Source organism: Gossypium hirsutum, chromosome D04 (genome assembly GCF_007990345.1).
Source record: "Gossypium hirsutum isolate 1008001.06 chromosome D04, Gossypium_hirsutum_v2.1, whole genome shotgun sequence".
NCBI classification, from domain to species: Eukaryota; Viridiplantae; Streptophyta; class Magnoliopsida; order Malvales; family Malvaceae; genus Gossypium; species Gossypium hirsutum.
The window spans coordinates 38,002,652-38,021,234 of NC_053440.1; the positions used below are offsets into that span (position 1 = coordinate 38,002,652).

Here is an 18,583-nt window from a genome sequence, read left to right on the forward strand (position 1 = left end):
CTTTGGTGAAAACTAACTCCCCGAACAAAAAGACGCAAACAAATTAAAGACCATGTTAGCACCCAAGAATCAATTACACAGAAGCAACTGAAGACACTTTTGTTAAATGACATGTCATATTTCATATTTTTTTCAGGGGAACCTTTTGCTATAATGGCTATGATTAACATTATGTTTTTGTTTGTACCACATTGGTTGATAATATGGTTTATGGTATAGGAACTTCTCACTATTGTGACAATGGTTGACAATAAGATACAAGCACATTAGTTAACTATCACTTTGATATAATTTTTGGCAATACAATTTAAAATATTACAAATGTGTTAAAATATATATAATCTAATATATTTATATTAAATTAATCACAAAAAGATAAATATCAAAAATGGTTACATTAACAACAATCAATAGGGAACTTTACATCTTGCAATTGTTGTTGCCATTACACATGTCAACCTGCTAGGAAAAAACAAAGCAAAACAGATGCGTAAACATATTTGTGATAATGTGAAGTATAAGGCATGGTAATGACAATATCAAATCAAAAAATAAAATACAAACAAGAACCTCTTATGTTCTCTTAATGCAACTTTTTCCTTTCCAAATTTTGTTTACATGCTCTTAGCCTTTTACAATAAAGAAAAAAAGGTTAGAAAGCATAGTATAAGCTATTTTTTTTTAGCAAAAGATGGTTTTATTAGTAAAATCAAGCAAGTTAGAAATAATCAACAACTACTAGAGATGTCAAATATAGAGACATCATCTTAGCAACTCATGATAAGAACAGTTAACTCATCATACAAACATAAAAACTAAATTCTCATTTATGAGAAGCCCATTAAGCAAAACATCAATCCCTTTCAACTCCAACTTATCCAAACATGTATGTGAATATGGTGTTCATTTCATGACTTCGTAACACAAATTCATAGATTTCTCTACTTGTATTTGTTTAAATTTGAGTCTCCTAAATATTTATTTGACTAGATTAGACCAAGAGTAATGACTTAATATACATTCATGTGACTTCATGTTATGCTCATAACAAAATTTTTTTTATGAAAACATACCAATAATGAGAAGATGTTAAGCTAGTTTACTTGAAGATGAAGATGGCGTCTTTGGCTTTTAAAAACTAAAACAGTGTCTTTAAATTTTCAACCCAACCCATGAAGTAATATGTCCTATAAAGATATTTGAATTTGATTATTGTTTTATTTTTTTCATTATTTCTATATGAACAGACAAATAACCTATCTTAAGATCAAGAAACTCATTTTCGATACATTTAACTAACCTATATTTTACTCCATTACAAGTTTTTCTCTCTTTTAAACTAAAATAACCTAAATATTAGATTCAATTTTGAATTTTAAAATTTAGGGTTTATAAACCCTAAATTTAATTCAATAGATATTGCTATGAAAATCAAGTTAAGCATCAAATTTCATAAGCTTAAACCCAAAATATTAGAATACCCAGTTGATTAGTAATGCAACACTAACCTTTGCTTCGCCTCAGTCTCTCGATTCTAATTGTAGTCTTTACCTCTTCAAAGCTCAGAAATAAGGAAAGGTTTTGGGTTTCTCTTGCCTCTTGATTGAACATTCAGTATTTTCGGTTTGATTTAAATAATTGGTAAGATTTCTGGTGATCCAATGTTTCAATCTTTCTTTCTTTTTTTCAAAAGGTTTCAATTTCTTAGATGTAACATCCTATACCTGGCCTAGTCGCCAAGCCTGAATACGGGATGCCACATTACCGTCTCATGTCATTTATAACAACTAAAAGTTCAATTTAGCAAAACATCCATCAAGTATCGTTTGTATAGGTTTTGAGTCAATCGTAATTGTTAGTTATCATTATTTCATTCAATTCATACATAAAATAGTCTAATAATCATTATTAAACAAATCAATAAATTTATTGGGCAAGATTTGCAAAACTTGTCCGTAGGTATCGATACTGACATTAGGGTATCGATATTTTCTCTATATGGTACCGATACCACCTGGAAAAATGATACCAAACTTGCATTTTGTTTCTTGACTAAAATCCCAAAGTCTCAAAAATTATCGGTACCCTTCATGAAATATCAATACTTTAACCCCGAGTATCGATGCTCGAGCAAAGGTATCGATACCAAATCTCTATTCTAACTCCCTGCACGTTTTAAAACACAGAGGTATCGATTTTAAATCCCAAATATCGATACCTCTACCCCTGGAAATGAAAATGAAACATACATATGCACTTAACTCATTCCAAAACAATTTCTAAGCATCATGCATCACTTACTTCGGTAAATAATCATCCAACAGCTAAATTTAATTGTTCTAGTAATCAAAACATGTCTGAGCAAGATACATCAAGCCATCATTTAAGGTTCATGAACATAAGCAAACATATAAACTTCCAAAATTGAAACAAAACAAAGTCAGTAAATAATCCAAACATATCATGGCACTAAACAAGTCTACCGCATTGCCTTATTTCCCAATACGAAAATAATTGAATGATGTTAATATGTTAATGTGTTGATTGCTATGTAATTGAATGATGTAAATCCAACAACGTCACGACGGTTATCGAGCCCCATTTGAACCTTAGGAATTAGTAGGATACAAATAACATGTCATTAGGGTTTTCATGTTTCGAGTGCTGGTCTTGAATGTCCTACCGATGGCTGAAGTCCTGCATTTGTTGCGGATACTCCACAGCTCATGTGAGCAACATCATGTAGCTTACATTCTAACCCACAACTCGTGTGAGTAGGCCCATTTCATAGCTCGTGTGAGCAATGATGTAAAGGAAAGAAAATGTTACGGTTATATGTTTAGCACACTTTGTGTGAGCTATCCCATGTATCCGATGATATTCTAAATGATTCAATAGGCATGAAAAGGAAAGGAATGGTAAGTGTTCAAAAGGAACTATGTCATGTATTTATGAAAAGGGTTGAAGTGGTAAGTTTCATTGAAAGTATGATATGTTAAGGAAAATGATGAATTCAAATGAATTATGTTCATTTGTAATGGCTTACCTATGTTAAATTCATTTGGATTATGTTTGAATATGCTAACATGTGTTGTTGTTTGTGCTTATGCTTGTGTCAAGCTTATGGTTGGATTATATTATGCTTAATCTTAATGTTATGTATTGAAATGGTATATTCATGTTTTACGAATTTACTAAGCATTATATGCTTACATTTTTTTCCTATGTTTTATAGATAATTAGAAGCTCTTCGGTTTAGAAGCTCGTCAAAGACCTATCACACTATCCAGTGATTATATCGGTAGTTTTTAATGTTTTGGCTAAAGTTATAATGGCATGTATAAGTAGACTTATGTTTAAAGTTTGGGTTGAATGCTAAGTGTTGATTTTGGTATGTATATATATGTTGGTTGTTTAGTACCATTTGGAAATGATTGGTTTGTGCCACTTATGTGATTTTGATGCATGGAGAAAAGGTCCAAATGGTAAGTTTATATTGACATGGTATAGGTCAAGTATGGTATGTTTTGAAATGGTAGCAATGCGATCAAATATGCACATGTTTTGGTATAGTTGTTTGATTATGGTTGAGGTGCCTATATGGCATATTGATTGGATGGATTAATGGTCTATTGAAATTGGTCATATTATGCATGGTTTGGTATGTTTTTGTGTCTTGATCATAGGTGCAAATTGCTTGTAGGTACATGTTTGAAATGGGTGATGGAAATGGCTTGATTTTGGCCAATTTCATGTCCACACTGCCTAAGACACGGGCGTGTGTCTCAGCCATGTATGAGACATGGTCATGTGACACGACTGTGTGTCCCTTGTAGGTTTTAAAGGTTTCAAGTTAGGTAGTTACACGGCCTAGAACACGAGCGTGTGGATTGACTATGTAACCCAACTCAGAGAGTTACACGAGCTCGGACACGGTCGTGTGTCCCTATTTTAATTGTTACATGGCCTGAGACACGTGCGTGTGTCTTAGCCGTGTGTGTCACACGGCCGTGTAACCCCTACAGTTCAATTGTTCTAACTTTTATTAAATGTTCCAAATGTTTCTGATTTAGTCCCGAATCGTTTCTAAAGTGGTTCTAAAGCCTTGAGTGCTCGATTAAGGGATGATATGCATGTATATGAATGGATTATGCTATGTTTATTTTACTATTTGGAAATGTATGTTTTATGTCACGTTTATATAGTAATGCTCCATAACTTTATTCCAGCGACAGATACGGGTTAGGAGTGTTACAATGATGAAATCTAGGAAGCTTTTGATTGTTTTTCTTAATGATTTATGAAGGTAATTGACTTGCGAATGATAGCAAATCAAATTATTATGGTTTGGGAATCAAAAATCAAATGCAATAGCAAAGGAAAAGCAAAGGACGGCAAGCTTGGTGTTTGGAGAAAATCTATCGTGAAAACAAACTTGGGAATGGGGTTTTTAAGTTCAATTTCAAAAACTGGTAAAACTGCAGCATAAATGCTTACTATTTCAACTTTGTTGCAATTCAATCCTTTTTTCTAAAATTAAAGGTTTCTAGAACAATTTTTCAAAAATTGGTTTAATAGTTATAATGCCATAGTCAAATAGAACCTCGGTTTACCATGCTAGGTGAATTATAAGATGAACGGAATTAGTGTTAGGTGAAAAGGCTGAGTATAGACCGAGATATTAGAATTTAAAATTTGTTATGTTAATGGTATTGAGTTATATGAGAACTTATAATAGGTTGATGTTTTAGTTGGTTTAAGTGAGTCCTTGGCTGGTATCTGATTGTGTTTATTGCAGGATTATTGTGAGAGAAGCCTCGGATTCATTAGAGCTTGCTACGAGTTAAGAAAGAGTTAGTAGAGCTTTTGATTTTCTGGAAAAAGCGTAAAGTGGTGAGTGTTTGGAATTTCTACTTGTAGATACGAGTCATATGTTATTTGGGAATTAAGTTGTAGCCTAAACCCTACTTTAAATTCTGAGTGTAAGTTTTCTTGTATTTACATTATTTTGTGTTTTATGTGCTTATATGATTATGAAATTGTGTATAGTGATGAAAAGCTCAAATATCTGATATGTGGATATGGTAATTACTGTGAAAAGTGCAAACGTGTACATGATATATATATGTGTGTTATATGAAAGTGATATTGTTTTACAAAAGATGCTAACTTGCAGTAATGGTGCTCGAATAATCGGTAAGTAATATGTGTGTTAAACTGGATATTTTGGCCTTGTGATTCTTGAAACCGTTGGATATAGTTGGCATGCCATAAAATTGTAAGTACTCACCTATATGTATAGTGATTTTGGGCATTGAGGCCCTGGGACATGTTTGGGGGGAAAAGGGAGTGTGAGGGGAAACAAGGAGAGTGTTAGCTCTATGCTTCACTTCTGGGACATGTATAACTTTACAAGTCTATGTGGTGTGATGAAGATCCGTGTATCCGATGTGTGATGTTAGAGCTCACTATAAGTTTCATAACTCAAGTGCCAAATTATCTTGTATTGTATATGTCGAAACCGTTTTTTGAAAACAAAAATTTTAGTTTCGACTTAAAAATAAAAACTGGAGTCGCCACCGACCCTTTATTAAGGTGTGATCGGCTCACCAAAAAAAAAATTCTGGTCTGCAAAATTTGAGAAAACAGGTTCGGGAGTCAGTTACGCACGAGGAAGGGTTAGCACCCTCGTGACGCCCAAAAATCGGTACCAAATTTGATTATTTTATGTCTTGATGTCGAAAATTTGAAAAGATTTTAAATAGAAATTTTTAACCCGTGAATGGATCTAAAATGATAAAACATTCTCATTTCAAAGAAATAAAACACCACACCCAGTAAGTTAGGGCACAATATTTTTAAATCTTCAAAATACCCGAATATTGCCTTTGCTTTTGAAAATTCTTATTTCGAGAAGAAAATGTCATGACCAGTAAGTTAGGACCCAACATTCTGAATTCCCGAGAATAAGCTTTTATTTAGAATTTGTGAATTTGTTGCAAAACAAATACTTGGCTTTCTAAATTCATCGAAAAATAATCGCGATCCAGTAAGTTAGGACACGATCTTTCACGAGAATCATGAATGCCAAATATTTTGGAATTTATAAAATAGGATGATTTTGGCAAAACCAAAACATGTTTCCCGAAAGGTATGTTAAAGTTAATGTATAGTGTGAAACAAAACTTTAATTTAAGACCAATACGAATAAATATTTACAAATATATGTATAAGTACAATATACAAGTAAATTTGCAAATATGTGTACGCATATATTTAACACACATATACAAAGATACATATAAATAGATGAAATGGAATACGTTAATCAAAATCTAATAAAACTGCATGTATGTATTTGAAAATCATGAAAATAAAATAAACATAAAAGTATGTACCAGTATATATTTACAAAATAAGAATGTATATGTATATATTTACAAAAATAAAAAATGTATAAGTATACATGTACTGGTAAAACATGCAAATATGTATATGCATATTATAATACTTATATATATAATGAGTACATAAATAATGGAATATATATATAGAATAATAAAATATTTATATATAATGATTCAAAAGTATAAAAAAATGTATATATATAAAAAATGCGTATTCCTGAATCACAAAATATAGGAAACACGTGTGGATTTAAAAATGTGTATATATACATTTAAATATATGTTTTAAAAAATGAAAAAAAAACAAATAAACAAATAAACCACGTGTATTTATATTTTAAAAAAAATGAAACTAAAATGTGTTAGTATATATACATATTAAGAAATGATTGCAGGTACAGAACGTATGCATGCATTTTATAAACGTTAGAAAAAATTATAAAATATATATATTATAAAATACATATAAATAATATAATAAATGATGCAACAATAGTGATAAAAAATGAAATTAAAATCAGACAGAGGACCGATTTGAAACGTGCGAATTACAGGAGGGGCCAAAATGGAAATAATCCGCCCCTCTAAAACACTGCGCCTCAATAGGGACTTATTTGAAACAAAAATAAAACCCATGCCCAAAATCAAAAGAAATAAAAAGTTGATTTAAACATGCTTTTAAAAATCAGGGGACCAAATGCGCAAATTAACCATTCGGCCAGAACGCGCGGATCCTCCCCTCCGGGTCGGGTCACCGCGCGGGTCGCACCTGGCTAAAACGACGCCGTTTCATCTTGCTTTAAATAAGACAAAACTGAAAAAAAAAAGGAAAAAAAATAAAATCATTTGTTCCCTTTTAAAAAAAACAGTGTGGCTCTGCTAGGGTTCTTTTATCCCATCCCTGCGCCGCCGTTCTTAGCCCACCGGCCGATTCAAATCCCGGCCATTCCGGCCCCGATTCAGGCTAAGCAGGCTCGGGTTTCAACAGCATATCCTTGAAGGTGATATTCCCTTTTTTTATTTTTTGTTTAATATACAAAAAATCGGAAAATAAATAAAGCAAACAAAGAAATAAAAGATCTAAGTCGAAATTCACCTCTTTTGATTTTATTTCACTATTTTTTTCAATTTACAGTCCTCTCCCCCATTACATATTTTAATCGGCTTTTAAATAGCCAAAAATAACAATGAAAATAATAAAAATAAAAAATAGAAAATAGAAAATCCCCTCTTTTTCGTTATTTTGCTATAGTCGTTGGCTGTTTGTTGCTGTAGGTTCGTGCGTGACGTGCGCGGGGTGGTCGATTCCGAGACGTGCGGCGCCTGGAAACTACTGGAGGCGGAGTAGCGGCTGTTGCGGCGCTGAGGCGAATGCATCTAGGGTTTCGGTGTTTTGGGGTTTGGGTAATTGGGCCTAGGCTAGTAGTTTTGTTGTATTAGGCTATGTCCTGTTTTTGTGCGGGCTTGGGTTATTTTTGTTTGTTTTTATTATTTTAAAAGCCCGGGAAAAAGGGCTATTACAGCTGCCCCTCTTTGCTTGTTATCGTGTAACGGGAACAGAGCAAAGACTTTAAAATGGCCAATTTTGCACGGTCGTGCTAAACCTTGGTGCTCCTTTTTCTTCAAGTAGTCTTGTTCCTTCCTACTGCATCTTTAGAGGTATAGGAACTGGTGCTCCAATCTACCCCACTGGAATGTCGGGGAGATAGGATTCATATGTTGTAGCTTCTCAAAAGAACAAAATCTGCTCCACTGCAACTTTAGGGAGATAAGACTTATAGCTTCAACTTGTTCTGTTACAACTTAAGGGTAAATCTGATGTGATCTGCTCTACTGCAACTTCAGAGAGATGAGATCTGCGATTTTAATCCACTCCATTACAACTTCAAGGAGATAGGATTGGTTACTTTTGTCTGCTCCACTGCAAATTCAGGGAGATAAGACTTGTATCTTCGATCTACTTCACCACCAGTATGGGAAGACAGATCTGCTTTCTTTGATCTACTTCACGCCAGTACGTGAAGAAAAGATCTACTTTCTTCAATCTACTCCACCACCAGTATGGGGAGATAAAATTACTGGCTTCAATATACTCCACTGCCACCTCAGGGAGGTAAAATCCGCCATCTTCGATCTGCTCCACTACTGCTTAGGGAGATAAGATCTGTTTTCCTCGATCTACTTCGCCACCAGTATGGGAAGATGTATATTCGATCCACTTCGCTACCAATATAGGAAGACAGGACCTACTATCTTTGATCTCCTTCACGCTAGTACATGAAGACAGGATCTGTTTTCTTCGACCTACTCCACCACCAGTATAGGGAGACAAGATCTATTTCTTTGATCTACTTCACGCCAATACATGAAGACAAGATCTGCTTTCTTTGATCTACTCCACCACCAGTATAGGGAGACAAGATCTGTTGACTTTGATCTACTTCACGCCAGTACATAAAGACAAGATCTGATTTTTCCTTCGATCTGCTTCGCCACCAGTATGGGAAGGCAAGATCTGTATCTTTGATCTACTTCACGCCAGTACATGAAGACAAGATCTGCTTTTTCCTTCGATCTGCTTCGCCACCAGTATGGGAAGGCGAGATCTGTATATTTGATCTACTTCGCTACCAATATAGGAAGACAAGACCTGCTGCTTCTCAACCTGCTCAACTGTTGTTCAGGGAGATAAGGCTTTATGATTTCACCGATCTGTTCTCTGGGGAACATGACCTGTATAATTCACTTTATGAACCTAACTATGCCTAATGATTAGGATGTCATGATCAAATGAATCAAATGCTCCTAACTAGGCGTATATGAATAACATTTGAAAGAATGCAGAATGTCATTTTTCCGAGTATGATCCCTCATTTTCACTTAGGTTATCATTACTCACAGTTTATTTAAAGTTTCATCGCTAATGTGCTATAGCACCCTCTTGCTCAGCTGGCGTCTCGAAAGAAACACTTAACCAGATTGCCCCCCACTATAAACCTCCAAGTTTGATCCATTGAGATGCAAAATTTATACCATCTTTCTCCCGTTGTCACCCAAGAGTAAAAGATTTGGTCTTTTCTCAATCCTCTACTATCACAATTCAATGATACAGGATATGAAACTCTTTGGTCCCTTACACCATTCCCAGTGTGTCATACCAAATTCTCATGCACAAATGAAGAATGTTCCTCTCCAAGAACAACTTCTTCTTATTATTCGGTGATCATTGCCTGCTTGTTCATTGAAGCCTTGTCACCAACATGACACATTGCCATTTTGTCCAATCGATGTTTTAGGCAACAAAATTTAAAGGGATAATCTGAATTTAGACTTTTCCCTATTAGATTTCCAACCTGGTGCGTTCTAAATAATAGTCCTGTTTCAGGTTCCTGTATTATTTAGAAACTTCTAGAGTAATATGCAAAACTTCCCTTGTGAAAGTTTTATTAGTCTATTAACCATTATTCTAATGCAACATGCTTGCAAAAAGATCATGGATAAGAATAGAGTTGGCTCTGAGCATAGCTCGAAATGAATAAATTATCAAGGATAATAAAGATGGATAATAAGGAAATTGATTTAGGAATGCATATCTTGGAAATGAATGAAGTGTTCCAAGAATAACAAAAATAGTATAAGGATTAGGTGCCCCAGATATCGCAGCCTGAACTTCTCTGTACAGACTTTCTGAAGACCATTCTGACTTTAACATGTGTTTAGAAGATCTACAGTACTTTGTCGATGCCCCCAAAATGTCGCCTACCCTTTCCTGTTGATTCAGGTATAGCAAGACCACTACATGCCCCGCTCTGATCAGTATTTGAGCTGCTCTGATTACTTCATGCCCCATTCTGATCAATATTTGAGCCGTCCTTTTCGGGTTTTCAACTCAAATCCCCTTTGGTCTAAAGCGCCCTTTGGTCTAAAGCGCCCTTAGCCTCTCCATTTTTTTTTTACTCAAGGCTCCCTTTGTAGGGTTTCACCCTAGTCTCTTTTTTTTTGACTCAAAGCGCCCTTTGTAGGCTTTCACCTTGGTCCCACCTTTTTTAAGCAGAGTATTTCCTGACTGAATCTGAGTTTACAGGACTTTGTAAATTTTTACCATCCATCTCACTCAAGATCAAAGTTTCTCCAAAAAAGGCTTTCTTTATAACATATGGACCCTTCTAATTTGGCCTCTATCTTCCTCTAAAATCCTTTTGTATAGGAAGGATCTTTTTCAACACTAGTTCCCTCTTGTGAAATTCTTTGGGACGAACCTTCGGGTCTTCCTCTTAGGATAAAATGTAGAGAAATGACAATTCGACTTCAATGAGTAAAGCTATGATAAGCCAAAGAGGAGGATATTGCCCCAGCAAATAAAGTTTATTGCATCGTTCATAGCATCGATGTTGAACCTACTGCCCATTTCTGACATCATACTATTATTCAGATTACAAGCTAGTGCTTAACCCGAGCATATCTGGGTATGACCATGTGAAGACATCATTGAATTCTTGGGGTAGCTCTATAAGGTCCCACCTCGTCTTTGTGATCATGTCAATTCCAATCTTCACCAAGCTCACAATTTCTGATAATTCATCGTGATGTAGGATCTGTCTATCCTCTTATTCTATCACCCTCCTCAAGTCTGGAGATAAGCTACAATCTATGTCATCTTCAAAGTCATGAGATCCCTCTAAACACATGTCTCACTCAAAAGGAAATTTTGAGTCTGTAGCAGCGTCACTCATGACATTGATATCTGTGGACCCATAGTAGGTATCCGAGAATATACAAAAGAATGTATGAATAATATGAATGAATGGTTTGGCAGAAAAAAATCCAAAAAAAATGAAAAAAACGTAAAGAATGAAAGAACATTTGCTCAAAGATGATTGCAATAATGTATTTCATTAAAATAATAATATTCAGACGTGAGCCTATTTCACAAAGAAAACCTTATTGCTTCTAGGCTGAAAGCAACAAGTGTGTTCTGAACATTACTCTAACAGACTCTAAATACTTCAGGGGTTTCCTCCGCAGTCTCATTATTTAGAACACCTCTAAGGCAAATATCTAACAAGGACCCTTTAAATTGTGTCTGCATATATGGCATCGATGTGCAAATTTCTCACCACTTCTTCATACATTGCAGTCCCTCCATCCTCAATCATGATTGGGTAGCAGATTTCCTACGCTAGACGAGTCACCAAACTTGACAATACCCATGTTGATAAGTCTTTCAACTTGCTTCTTGAAGGCAGTGCAATTCTCAATCGAGTGTCCCGTAACCCCAGCATGGTATTCACATTGTGTGTTCGCATTATACCATTCGGGATACGGAGGTTGTAGAGGCTTCACATGAAAAGGGGAAACAACATGTGCATCAAACAAATTTTGATACAGTTCCTTATACGATACTGGGATTGGCGTAAACTGAAACTTCTCAGTCTTCATGCCGGAATCTTGCCTCGATGAATTCTGTTGATTACCAACCACCTTTCTTGGCTGACTCACGGTAACCAATTTAGAGTAACCTGTGTTGTTCACCTCATTTTCTCTTATTTTTGAGACTGACCTCTTGTTACTCTCCTCTGTCTCAATTTTCCCGCTCCTTATAGCGCTCTCAATCATTTCACCATTCATGACTATGTCAGGAAAGCTTTTTGTGGCACTTCCTAACATATGTATGATGAAAGGTGCTTTCAGGGTGTTAATGAATAGCATGGTCATTTCCTTTTCCAGGAGTGGTGGCTGAACTTAGACTACAACCTCCCTCCATCTCTGCGCGTACTGCCTAAAGCTTTCGCTCGGCTTCTTCTCCATGTTTTGAAGGGTAATTCTGTCAGGAGCCATGTCAGTCACATGACTATATTGTTTCATGAACGAATGTGCCAAGTCCCTCCATGAGCCAATCGTGGCACGACTCAACTGATTGTACCATTTAGATGCTGCCCCCGTAAGGCTGTCCTGGAAACAATGTATCAAAAGTTGGTCGTTGTTAACATATCCCGCCATTCGCCTGCAGAACATGGTGATATGAGCCTCTGGGCAAGTCATCCCATTGTACTTTTCGAATTCAGGCATCTTAAATTTATGAGGGAGTACTAGATCTGGCACTAAACTCAGCTTTTTTGCGTCGATGCCTCAATAACTTTTAGTAACTTCCATTGCCTTGAACTTCTCTTCGAGCCACTTGCATCTTTCTTCCAACTGTTTCGGTAACTCTTCCTTCATTCTTTCCTTCTCAACCACCTCATCAAAGTCAGGAATGGCAGAGTTAATAGGATTATTCTCAGGATTAAAACCCGACTTAGTTTGGCGATTCGAAATGCCAGCTCGAAATTGCTGAGGCGTGATGGTGACAGTAGATTTGCGCGGGTATTCAGCTTGAGTTCGCTCATGCGGAAGGGTGAAACCTGGAGGATAGAAAAGTTCATCATCATTTCCCTCATTGACATCTGCCATGGGGCCCTTTCCTTTGTCACTTCCCTTTGTTATCAGTCGGGTTAACTTTGCCACTATATCCTCTTGAGATTCTCGCATCTTCTCAGACATTTCTTGCTTCATCTTGTCTAACCGCTCCTGCATTTGTAGCTGAAGCCGGTCTTGCATCTCCTTCTGGTACTGTTCGAGCTTTTCTAATCTCTGATCCATATCTTTCATCTTTGCCCGAGTACCGTATCGGTGTTGGGTTGGTTGGTTAGTTTCCAGGTTAACTGAGCAATAATTTTAATTAATTAGGATCAATTAAAGGTTTTTAATGCATATGATGCAATGAAATGCAAATGCATGAAATGAATGCGAAAAGAGACGTTGATTCTTGGTTCAATTCTATTAGAACAACTTTACTAGAAAACAAATCTCTTTACATAAAGTAGATATATATACGATTTTGCCCTTATAGGCGGAGTCATTCGATCCTCTTCTTCATTCAAGCCTTAAGATAAATCTCACGAACTCTTCAAAAGGGATGTCTCTTCTATCTCCTTTTTACTTGATCTGGGCCGTGACTCGTTGCTCCTTTATTGTCGTGATACTCGTTGGCTTCCCTTAAAAAAGAGTTCAGCGGCTCTCGAATAATCTTCGTCAGCTTGAGTCTTGGGCAACGGAGCAATGGTTGTGTAGTCCTCCATTAAACTATCATCTTTCTCTTGTTGTGTTTTCTCGGAACATATTCGGGCAACCGTATTATTTTCCACTTTATCAAGAAACCCATTTCCTTATGACAAGCTCTCTACTTGACAACCGAACGTGAATCAACACCTCTTTTTATGATGAAAATGTAATGCAATCATGATGTCATGCAATCAAAAAAAATAAAACCCAAGTCAGCATCACACCAAAAAGATATAAACAAACATAAAATAGCAAGAAATACCTAAACAGGAATCCCCTAGGGTTTTGGGATAGTTCTACCTAGGTCAAGTTCCTAAAGCTCACTATATGAGGTTTAGCTTCTAGAGTAAAGGTACCCGAACCAGCAGATTCCTCGATCCTCACCCATTATAGGCTCATATGGATCGAGTTCAGTTCAGGGGGACACATTTCCCTATGGCTACACGGAGATGAAAATCTCACGGAGACATAGGTACGGATGTATCCCGGAAGCGGTCCACTACCCTGCACGGAGGTGAAAACCTCACGAAGGACTAGTTTCTCGCTCCCACTTAAAGGGTGAAATGCAAAATGCAAATGCAGAGTTGCCAACATACCAAAACTCAATGAATACGAAGGGAACTCATGAATTTTTTTAAAACACTTTTGATTTTCGACACAAAGACAAATATAATCAGTTTATGGCTCGACTCTCTAGGTCCCCAGCGGAGTCGCCAAGCTGTCGAAACCGTTTTTTGAAAACAAAAATTTTAGTTTCGACTTAAAAATAAAAACTGGAGTCGCCACCGACCCTTTATTAAGGTGTGATCGGCTCACCAAAAAAAACAATTCTGGTCTGCAAAATTTGAGAAAACAGGTTCGGGAGTCAGTTACGCACGAGGAAGGGTTAGCACCCTCGTGACGCCCAAAAATCGGTACCAAATTTGATTATTTTATGTCTTGATGTCGAAAATTTGAAAAGATTTTAAATAGAAATTTTTAACCCGTGAATGGATCTAAAATGATAAAACATTCTCATTTCAAAGAAATAAAACACCACACCCAGTAAGTTAGGGCACAATATTTTTAAATCTTCAAAATACCCGAATATTGCCTTTGCTTTTGAAAATTCTTATTTCGAGAAGAAAATGTCATGACCAGTAAGTTAGGACCCAACATTCTGAATTCCCGAGAATAAGCTTTTATTTAGAATTTGTGAATTTGTTGCAAAACAAATACTTGGCTTTCTAAATTCATCGAAAAATAATCGCGATCCAGTAAGTTAGGACACGATCTTTCACGAGAATCATGAATGCCAAATATTTTGGAATTTATAAAATAGGATGATTTTGGCAAAACCAAAACATGTTTCCCGAAAGGTATGTTAAAGTTAATGTATAGTGTGAAACAAAACTTTAATTTAAGACCAATACGAATAAATATTTACAAATATATGTATAAGTACAATATACAAGTAAATTTGCAAATATGTGTACGCATATATTTAACACACATATACAAAGATACATATAAATAGATGAAATGGAATACGTTAATCAAAATCTAATAAAACTGCATGTATGTATTTGAAAATCATGAAAATAAAATAAACATAAAAGTATGTACCAGTATATATTTACAAAATAAGAATGTATATGTATATATTTACAAAAATAAAAAATGTATAAGTATACATGTACTGGTAAAACATGCAAATATGTATATGCATATTATAATACTTATATATATAATGAGTACATAAATAATGGAATATATATATAGAATAATAAAATATTTATATATAATGATTCAAAAGTATAAAAAAATGTATATATATAAAAAATGCGTATTCCTGAATCACAAAATATAGGAAACACGTGTGGATTTAAAAATGTGTATATATACATTTAAATATATGTTTTAAAAATGAAAAAAAAACAAATAAACAAATAAACCACGTGTATTTATATTTTAAAAAAAATGAAACTAAAATGTGTTAGTATATATACATATTAAGAAATGATTGCAGGTACAGAACGTATGCATGCATTTTATAAACGTTAGAAAAAATTATAAAATATATATATTATAAAATACATATAAATAATATAATAAATGATGCAACAATAGTGATAAAAAATGAAATTAAAATCAGACAGAGGACCGATTTGAAACGTGCGAATTACAGGAGGGGCCAAAATGGAAATAATCCGCCCCTCTAAAACACTGCGCCTCAATAGGGACTTATTTGAAACAAAAATAAAACCCATGCCCAAAATCAAAAGAAATAAAAAGTTGATTTAAACATGCTTTTAAAAATCAGGGGACCAAATGCGCAAATTAACCATTCGGCCAGAACGCGCGGATCCTCCCCTCCGGGTCGGGTCACCGCGCGGGTCGCACCTGGCTAAAACGACGCCGTTTCATCTTGCTTTAAATAAGACAAAACTGAAAAAAAAAAGGAAAAAAAATAAAATCATTTGTTCCCTTTTAAAAAAACAGTGTGGCTCTGCTAGGGTTCTTTTATCCCATCCCTGCGCCGCCGTTCTTAGCCCACCGGCCGATTCAAATCCCGGCCATTCCGGCCCCGATTCAGGCGAAGCAGGCTCGGGTTTCAACGGCATATCCTTGAAGGTGATATTCCCTTTTTTTTATTTTTTGTTTAATATACAAAAAATCAGAAAATAAATAAAGCAAACAAAGAAATAAAAGATCTAAGTCGAAATTCACCTCTTTTGATTTTATTTCACTGTTTTTTTCAATTTACAGTCCTCTCCCCCATTACATATTTTAATCGGCTTTTAAATAGTCGAAAATAACAATGAAAATAATAAAAATAGAAAATAGAAAATAGAAAATCCCTTCTTTTTCGTTATTTTGCTGTAGTCGTTGGCTGTTTGTTGCTGTAGGTTCGTGCGTGACGTGCGCAGGGTGGTCGATTTCGAGACGTGCGGCGCCTGGGAACTGCTGGAGGCGGAGTAGCGGCTGTTGCGACGCTGAGGCGAATGCATCTAGGGTTTCGGTGTTTTGGGGTTTGGGTAATTGGGCCTAGGCTAGTAGTTTTGCTGTATTGGGCCATGTCCTGTTTTTGTGCGGGCTTGGGTTATTTTTGTTTGTTTTTATTATTTTAAAAGCCCGGGCAAAAGGGCTATTACAGTATATATATATAGGTGTTGTGTGATGAATTCCCTAATAAATATATGTGGTTGTTATGCAATCTATCCTTATAAATGTTATGTAAATGAACTCTTAGACAATGCATGTTAAAATGTTACGCGTTACTAAACACAAGACTCTAATATAATATATGTATATGGTTATTGTGGATGCATGATGGAATGTTTGGGTTGTGGATATTTCACTGATTCACTGAGTTCATTATATTTAAGTATAAACATATTCTTTGTTGATTGCCAATTTTAAAGTTAAATATAAAAAAATTTGACGATAGGTTTGATTCATTATAATTGAATAGAGCAAGAATAAAATAAAAAAATAGTAACTATTACATTGTTTTATTGGTTGTATGAAAAATATAAGTAATTAAATTACACTATTTGGTTGAATAAAATGATAGTAATGAATATATAAGGAATAAGTATAAATTGGATTATTGACATTGAGTTAAATAAATATATTTTATTTATATTTTTTATAAAATTTTTAGACAAACTTAAATTAATCATATTCAATAAAAAATTTAGTACTATGCATTACAGTACTTTAATTATGAAGATATTTTTAAAACATATATAAATATAAAGTACTATAAAAAATATTTATTTAATTATGTACTATAAAAATAATTTATAAGTATAATTAATATAACTTTCTCTCTCTTATTATTAATTATATAATTAAATTATTATCTATATAATATATTTTTTAGTTTCCTAAGGCATTAGAAGTCAATGAGGGCATTATAGGTATTTTAGTTAATTAATTGAGGTATTATCATAACTACCATCTCCTAGAAAAATATATAAGTTACAAAAAATAATATTATATTTTAGATTTTTGAATATTGGTTCTAATGAAGCATTGATTGTTTTACGTCGTTCCTCTTCATTGAAATCTTTGGAAGTTATTATTTTAATTTACAATTGTCTTTTCCAATTTAAGTTTTTTTTTTTGGTAAAAAACATTTGGATGTATTTGCGTTTAATTTGATAAATGCACTTTAATTTTGAATTAATTTTTGAGACTTTACATTTTCACTTTTATTGTGAGGATAAAATGTAATTATATTATATGTTTTATTCATTTATTCATTATCAATTTGCAGTTACATTTTTCCACTCTTAAGTTACATTCAACTTTAATTGCATTCATGTTTTAGTTACAAATGGATTTTTATTTTTCAAAAAAAAAAAGAAAACAATCTTCTGTCTTTTAATATTGTTCTGATAATGGATAGATACAAGTAAAAGGTATGAATCCCTGTTGTATAGGTTAGTTTTGAAGCTAATGTATATACTCTTTTGGTATAGGTGATGTTCATTTTATCCATATCTTGCATGAAGGCGTGTGTAGATAAAACTATAACGTTCATGTCATAATAGTAATCTTGAATGTTCAGCCTATTTTACTATTGCACTTGATTTGTATGGCTTGTTATTGTGGCTACCAATAGTTTGTATCTACAAGTTCTAAAACAAAAATTGTTGGTGCTTTACATTTCTCTCTTTTTTTCAACCTTTCACCTTTTGCGTGATTTCCATCCCGGATGGATAAATTTTTCAGAATCTGTTCGTCCGTCGCAGTCAAGCGACAATTTCGAATTTATAAGATTTTGACCTCCCCTTTTTGATTATTTATTTAATATTTTTTTCTAAATCAATCCATAAAACCATAGATCCACAAGAGAACTTTGTGAAGAACCCAAAAAGGTAAACGAAGATCACCCATTACATTAGGGCTGAATTCTAACCATGTTTCTACCCTTCCATTCGTTTCATCTCCACCAAATCTGAAGACTTAATGCTCCCTCATCAATGCAAAGATCTCAAATTATATAAGATAATTAATGATAATTTTTCGTTTGTTCTTTTATGTTTTGGTTGTGAAGATGTAAAAATGAAATTAATGAGACGCAT

The 18,583-nt window shown here is 34.4% G+C and overlaps 2 long non-coding RNA genes across 2 annotated transcripts; one reads left to right on the forward strand and one right to left on the reverse strand.

The window, feature by feature from the left end:
• Positions 1-13,187: 13,187 nt before the first annotated feature.
• LOC121216177 (uncharacterized) lies at positions 13,188-16,397 on the reverse strand. Its single transcript, XR_005912251.1, has 2 exons — positions 16,218-16,397; positions 13,188-13,657 (listed from the first exon to the last, which is right to left on the reverse strand). It is a non-coding gene; the product is annotated as an uncharacterized lncRNA (long non-coding RNA).
• Positions 15,628-16,773, forward strand: LOC107947447 (uncharacterized). The gene is made up of 2 exons (XR_001697120.2): positions 15,628-16,121; positions 16,397-16,773. It is a non-coding gene; the product is annotated as an uncharacterized lncRNA (long non-coding RNA).
• Positions 16,774-18,583: the final 1,810 nt, after the last annotated feature.